Here is a 7,879-nt window from a genome sequence, read left to right as displayed (position 1 = left end):
AGGAAAAAATAAGAAAGGAAGAAAAAAAGAAGTAAAAAAATATATTTTATATCTTACTGTAAAGTTGGGAACCTGGATCCTGGAATGGTAAAACACAAAGCTTGCTTAATCCAAATAGCATTTTGTCTAATTATAGGATTTTATTATTATTACCATATACAGTGTTTTAAGGACAGAAAGCATTGTGGGGGTTAGTTTTACTTTTGTGGTTCTAAAATACAAACAAAAATCATGATTTTGTTAGTCTTTAAGAAGTCAGCAATCATGTTGACATTTTTACTGCTAGAACTGCTAAACATACTAATAAATCATGTCATCACCAGAAAAGTTGTACTAATCAATTCTTTTCCAGGAAAGCTTGAAAATGCATTTTTCTAACAACACCTGCATTCATAAGGTAAAATTTAAAATGGAGGCTCAAAGGGCTATATTTGCTAATTGTAACCCTTATGTCTTACAACAATAGAGGCTCTCACAATTATGCAATTTGAACAAAGCATTAGCAAGGCTTTATGTATTTTATTGCTCTGAAGCTATAATAAATCATTTTTTAAAAAATGATTTTTAAAGAGAGAGGAAGGGAAAGGGTAAAGAGAGAGAGAAACATTGATGCTACATCAATTGGCTGCCTCTTGCATGCCCCCTATTGGGGAGCAAGCCTGCAATCCTGAGCAGGAATTGAACCAGCAACCTTTCTGAGTATGGGACAAAGCCAACCAACTGAGCCATACTATCCAGTGCTAACGCTATAGTAGAAAACAACACACGTGCAAAGATTACTTCAGATTATTTGGAAAAACTTTTATTCCAAATTATTGTAAACTTCCATTCTGCATGGAATATTTGATTGGAATATCAAATGATTGGAATGTTTTTGAATAATTAATCCATTCATTCACATTGATAGATCTTTTTATTTATTTAATTTTTTTGTTAACCCTCACCCGAGAATATTTTTCCATTGATTTTTAGGGAGAGTGGAAGAGAGAGGGAAAGAGAGAGAAACATCAATGTGAGAGAAACACATTGATTTGTTGCCTCCTGCAGGAGCCCCGACCAGGGCCTAGCCAGGAAGGAGCCTGCAACCAAGGTATGTACCCTTGACTGGAATCGAACCTGGGACCCTGTGGTCCACAGACTGATGCTTTATCCACTGTGCCAAACCGGCTAGGGCACATTGGTAGATCGTTGACCCTCCTAGTTTATTGCAGTTACTACTGCTACATAATAAATTGACCCAACGTTAGCATCTTGAAACAACTGTTTTATTATGTTCACAGATTCTGTGGGTCAGGGATGGTTAATCTCTCCTCCTTGAGATCTCAGGTCTCCGTCCCTTGGGCTGGGCTGGTCAAGAGCAGGGTGGCTGACAGGAGCTCTTGCATTCGGCTTCTTTATGTGGCTTGGCTTCTGAACAGCTACTGATCTCAGGCTAGTTAGACTTTCCGTGGCAGCCCCGGGCTCCAAGCTAGAGTGTTCCAGTGCATAAGCCGATGCTGCCTTTTCTTTTATACCCAACCTTACTATTTGGTCCACTGCCATCTATTAGCTGAAGGAGTCATGAGGCTGCCCATAGTCAGGAAGCATGCCCACAGGAACCCCCTCTCCCTCATCTCCCCATGAGAGGAGTGTTGAGAGACTTGGGGCCATGTTCCAAGCATCCCGCTTACTCTATATCCAATTCTCCCACACTCATAATCAACTTGAAAAGATTTCCCCTTTAGATATTTTCTCAAAGTGAATACAACATATTCATAAAAAGCCTTACATGGGGCCACGGCTGCTGAAACCATGTGATGATTTTTCTTTCTCAAGGGAAGCAGACGGAATGACCAGCATGTGCCTACTGTTTTGAAACATGGCTTGCCAGTATCTGTGTGTCCTTTCCTAGAAATGAGCCCTATTTCTGCAGTGAGGGAGAACATGAAGTCATCCCTCAGTGAATAGATCAACTCGTTTATTTTGAGACCATGCTTGCTTGCTTGCTTTTGCTGTTTGTTCTTTGAATATACCTACATGTCTTTGCAAATAGACTGAGCAGAAGCTTGTCTGTGAGCACCGCAATGAAAGTAATTAAAACATGCCCCTGGACCTGGATTAGGGAGAAGCAATTGAGACACTAGCTGCAGCTGCAAAATTTAAGGGGGCGTCAAAACATTCAGTAATCAAGACAAGTGTTTTAATGCAATATTAAAAATAATAATGCCAAGCGGTACATAATAAAATATCAGAATTTTTAAATAGTGATTTGTTTGCTGTAACAAAGTGCCATAAACCTGGTGTCTAAAAACTACAGAAATATCTTGTCTCCCAGTTTTGGAGGCCAGAGAAACCTCATGCCTCTCTGCTCACTTCTGGTGACTGCTGCCATCTTTGATGTTCCTTGCCTCAAAGCTGCATCATTCCATCACCGCCTCCATCTTCACATGGCCTTCTTCCTTATGTTTCTCTGTGTCTCGCCTCTTGTAAGGACACCAGTTGTTGGACTGAGGGCCACCCTAATCCAGTATGATTTCAACTTTTAATCGCATCTGCAAAACCCCATTTCCCTATAAAGTCACAGTCTGAGGCTCTGGGTGGAATTTTTGAGAGATGCCAATTTAACACTACGGACAGCATCAGTATTACGTCGTTTGCCTCAAGATCCACCATAGCTCAGCGTGGCCTCCCCCATTTCAGTAGCTACCAGCATGGGCTGGCCACTGCCAGGTGAGCTGCTATTGCATCAGCTCTGGGGCCCAAGACTGAGGAGGCTCCTCTGTGCATTCTTCCTGACACGTTTCACCCACTCACCTGCTTCAGCTTCCACATACCTACCTGACAACTCAACTCCAAAATCTCTCTTTCAAGCCTCACTGCTCCCCTGAGTTCTAGATTCCTCTTTGCAGTGGCTTCTGGACATTCCAACTAGTTAGACTGAAGGCATCTCAAATTTAACTTGTATGTAACTGAGGTATTCATGTCTTCTTGTCTTCTTTTGCCGTGTCCTTTATTGGTGGGCTCATCACTGCACCCCCACCAAGAACTTGAGAGGTGTCTCACTGCTAGTCTCTCCCCTATCGTTTCCTTTGGTCCCACCTCAGAGATGATTCTGGATCACCATCCTTTGCCAGAGCTCACAGGTCTTTATCAGCAGGTTTGTAGATATCCCTATAGACTACTATGTTCAACATGACATGCTTTGAAAATAAAGTTGTGATTTTGTTACAGGTTGAGATATCGAGCATATTTGGGCTCAGGAATCCCAATGATTATAGATAATTTTGTGGTTGTCAGCCCAACGTGGACATTATGTCTTGATGTTTGGTATTGCTAAACTTGGTTGCCCTAAGCAAATTCCTTCTCTTCTCTCTCATCTCTAAACGCTCCCTTCCTTCACCTCCCTGCTATCACAGAAACCCTGCTCTGCAGGAGGCCACTGTTCGCTGCAGGTCTCCCTAGTGTGGCTGGTCAAAGGCCTTCTGCCGCCCCTGGGCCTGGAGGAGGATGGGTGGGGGGTTAGGGGTTGCAGGGAGTGGATGTTTTCTCCTTTTGGCCACTTCCAGACCACTTCTCCCCTCCTCTGTTCTCCACCTCCCATGTTTAGTCTTAGGTCATCAGACAATACCTTATTCTACATCTCTTATAATGCAGTCATTATGGGCCCCTGGGTTCTTCCCCCTCATATGTTGAAGATTTTTATCTGAGGGCTCACTGCCATTCTCTGAAGCAACTCCTTATTTCAACATGCAAGTGGATGGTCTTCCCAATAGACAGGTCTCATGGTTCCTTGACCCGTCCTCCAAAATTCATGCCCTTTCCCTTAACAGCTGCTCAGCTCCCATGGACCTGCTCCAGACTTTGTCACACCACATCCTAGCCATAATCTCAGTCTCACTCTATGTCTCCAATCTTTGCAGGTAACTCCTTCTCATAGTCCTTTTGACCCCACGTCATTTCTCAATATTCCCTTTACCTGGCTTGAATGCCATGACCAGTCATTGTAATTACTCCCTTGCATAACTCTCAGCTCCCAACCTAAACCCACTCAGCATACCATAGCTGCAGAAAAACATTCCAGCATGCCAACTGGGATTACAATGCATGACCTCAACCCTCCGTGGGCCTTTTCTTCTGTCAACTACACATTTCCCTGGAACATTCACCCTCTCTAGATAACTCTTCTGGATAACATGTGCACTCTTCTAGATAACTTGTTTACATACCTTCTCTTATTTCTTCTAACCTATACCTTTATCATCCTCATTCTTTTGGTTTTCTTAAAAATCAGAAGCAATCCAAATAGAATGTCCCTTGCTTTCACCACCATGGCCCCATTCCATCCACATCTGGGCCAAATACTGAGCCTTTCCTCCCATTCCTGTGCATGGACTGTCCACATTCCCAGATAAGGGAGGTCATTTTGCTGTGCCCCAGATCAATTACCAATAGTTAGAAAGAAACACTAGACCCAAAATGGAGTCACTTTTGCTAAGCTCCCCCAAAGTTTTAGCCTCTCCCAGAAGTGGAATTTTAAACCAATCAGTCTAGAATTTCCTGCTCAATACTAGTGAAGTAATCTTCCTTATAAACCCCCTTGCTTCCCCTACGGAAAGATGGCATTGCCTGAATAATCCACTCTTTTCACTGTCTTGTCTCACCATCTTTCTGCCTATAAAAACCTTCCATTTTGTACAACCCCTCAACCCTCAGAGGTCCCTTATACTTGCTGAGTGAGATGCTGCTGATTCATGAATTGCTTGACAAAGTTAATTAGATCTTAAAATTTACTTGCTTGAATTTTGTTCTTTAACACAATCAGTTAATACAATTATCAATCAACTAGAGGCCCGATGCATGAAATTCGTGCAAGAGTAGGCCTTTCTTTCCCCAGCTGCTGGTACCTGCTTCCCTCTGGCACCTGGGACCCAGGCTTCCCTCGCAGCCCCGGCTTCATCCGGAAGGTCGTCCAGTCTAATTAGCATATTATGCTTTTATTATTACAGATGAATTATTTTTCATCAATACACAATGTGTTCTTTGTCTAACAAAAAAAAAACAAACAAGCCCTGACTGGGTAGCTCAGTTGGTTAGAGTATTATCCTGACACACCGAAGTGTGGGTTTGATCCCCGGTCAGGGCACATACAAGAATCAATCAATGAACGGATAAATAAGTGGGACAACAAATGGATGTTTCTTGTTCTCTCTCAAATCAATAAATAACATTAAACAAACAAATTTCTCTCACATGTTCTCTAGCTACTGCCCCAATCTTTCTGCTCTCTTTCACAGCAAACAACCCAACACTCCTCCAACTTCACTTTCTATTCCTTAATGGACCCATTCAAACCGGGTCTCACCCTTGCCAGGCCATGGAATCTGTTCTTGTCAAGGTCATGACTTCCATATACAGGTTAGTTCTCTCACCTCATCTTTCTTGACCTACCAGTAGCTTCGACACAGTGGTCTCCTAATTGACTTCCCTATTTGTACCCATGTTCTCTTTTAATCTGTTCTCAACACAAAGTGGTATCACTTAAGGGGGTAATGCTAGACAGGATGAATAGCTGCTAGGGAAGGAGGTGGGAGGGGGCTAAAGGGGGGAGTTTATCTCACTCACTGAAGAAGGAAGTCATTAGTCTTGGGACTTGCCAAGATAAAATAGCCAGACCTCATAAATTCTGAGGAAAGCAGCAACAATGTAAAAGGGGAACCTTGAAGCCTATAAGGGGGAAAAAAGTATAAAACTTTTGCTTTCCCACCAGGTGGAACACTCAGATTAGCAGAGTTGCCCTCTTGTGCTTTATGCCAAGTGTATTCTTAATAAATCTGCTTGCTTTGTCTCCCTAATAAATTCTCTTGCTTTGCTTCAACACTGTTGTCTGTCACTTGTCTGAATTCTTTCTCATAAGACGGTAAAAGCCAAGAAGGGGAGAGCCCCTTCTGACTTGGGCAGTTCTCTGGTAACAAACCCATCAGTTCTACTTTTATTTTTCTCTTAGAGGTGCCCTCTCAAAGGTCTCCATCCAAACAAGTTGTGTCTCATGGAGTAGCTCTAGAGCTTCCCCTGCACTTCCCTTTGCCACCATCGGAGACTTTCCTCGCCCTCTCTCCTAGGTTGGATTCCATGTGGCCGGGATCCCAGGTTTCCCTCTGTCCTGATTGAATCCCTTGTTTTGGTAGAAAACTTCCTCCAGTAGCTTCTTGTGGAAGAGGGTGCATTAAAGGTAAGTTTTCTGATAATTTGCATGTTTGAAAAGACCTTTATTCTACTCTCAAACTCTACTGAGAGTTAAGCTGGATTTAGAATTCCAGGTGTAAAAATAATTTGCCCTTGATATTTTGAAGGCATTGTTTTGTTGACTTCTAGTTTGCAATGTGGTTTATGTAGACATCCCATTTGTTCTGATCACTTGTTCTATGTGTATAACTGTGTCTCCCGCCTCCACAAGGCTTTTAGGATTGTTTCTTTATCCCTCATATTCTGAAATTGTATAATAATATGCCTTGTAAACTCATTTCTTTCAGTTTGGGCAAACGTTCTTTTATTATTAATTCAATAATTTTCCCCCTTTGAGTTATTCTCATTTCTCTTTCTGAGGCTTCTATTACTGTACTGTTGGGGAGCCTGGATTTATCTCCTAATATTCCTATCATTTTTTTTCCTTTTGTTTTTTGTTTTATTTTATGAGAAGTCTTAAAAATTATCTTCTAACCTTTCTTTTGAAATAGTTTCTATTCTACTTATTATACTTTTAGTTTCCAAAGCCCTTTCTTTTTCTGATTGCTTCTTAGAAAAAAATATTTTTAATAACACCTTATTCTAGACCAGTGATGGCGAACCTATGACACGCGTGTCAGAGGTAACACGTGAACTCATTTTTTTGGTTGATTTTCCTTTGTTAAGTGGCATTTAAATATATAAAATAAATATCAAAAATATAGATCTTTGTTTTACTATGGTTGCAAATATCAAAAAATTTCTATATGTGACATGGCACCAGAGTTAAGTTAGAGTTTTTCAAAATGCTGACATGCTGAGCTCAAAAGGTTCGCCATCACTGTTCTAGGGTATGTGTCCACTAGTTTTTCTTCTTTTTCAGAGGGTACTAGTGAGTTTCTTAGAAATTTTATTCTGTTGTCTATCTACATTGTCTCTTTCTCTTCTAAGATTTCTTTTTTCCTTTTTGTTTGGACTGTGTATCTTATGTTGGAGTCTTTCCTAAAATATCTGCTGACCCTTGGCTGTCTGTATTTAAGAGTGAGTATTGAAAATCTGATTTTGGTGGGAAGGGTGAATTCTAATGACTGGTGAGTGTTACTGGAGGATTAAGAAGCTGGGGTGAGCAGACTTCTAGTGGACTTGCCTAATGTGAGCACTCAGAGGATCCACCACTTTCTAGCTTTAGAAGGAGCAAATCAACCAGGTCATACAGCTTTCTGGGAAATGCGTGGGCAAAAAGGCTGGGAGGCCTTGCAGACTGTTTTGTAGTATGAATGAAAAAAAGGGGTCAGGGGTTCTATGTAGAGTAACCTCACAGGGTGATCTGATCATAAATTCCCAACTGGGCAGGTTGTGGTGAGGAGTTATGCCCCAAGACTATAACTTTTAAGTAAAAGGTTTATCCTTGTCTTAAGCTAGCTCTGTCTGTTGTTTTCGTGTAACCTCTAAGCACAAACCCGATGGATTCACAGCCAGGCTCTGCCACTTACTAGTTTTGTGGCCTTGGCTAAAAATTGCTTAATCTTTCTGCGTCTCGGTTTTCCCACCTATAAAGTAGGAATTAGGATAGTGCCCAGGTGATACGGCTGTTGCACCAGACTATGCGAGTGTCTCAGGGCTTCCTTCCCCAATTAGCAAATAATGCAGGTTTCCAAAAACACTCTCCCTTCCCTCC

Source organism: Myotis myotis, unplaced genomic scaffold (assembly GCF_014108235.1).
Source record: "Myotis myotis isolate mMyoMyo1 unplaced genomic scaffold, mMyoMyo1.p scaffold_m19_p_2, whole genome shotgun sequence".
NCBI lineage: Eukaryota > Metazoa > Chordata > Mammalia > Chiroptera > Vespertilionidae > Myotis > Myotis myotis.
The sequence above is the reverse complement of the archived record's forward strand: the minus strand, read 5'-3'. Positions refer to the sequence as shown.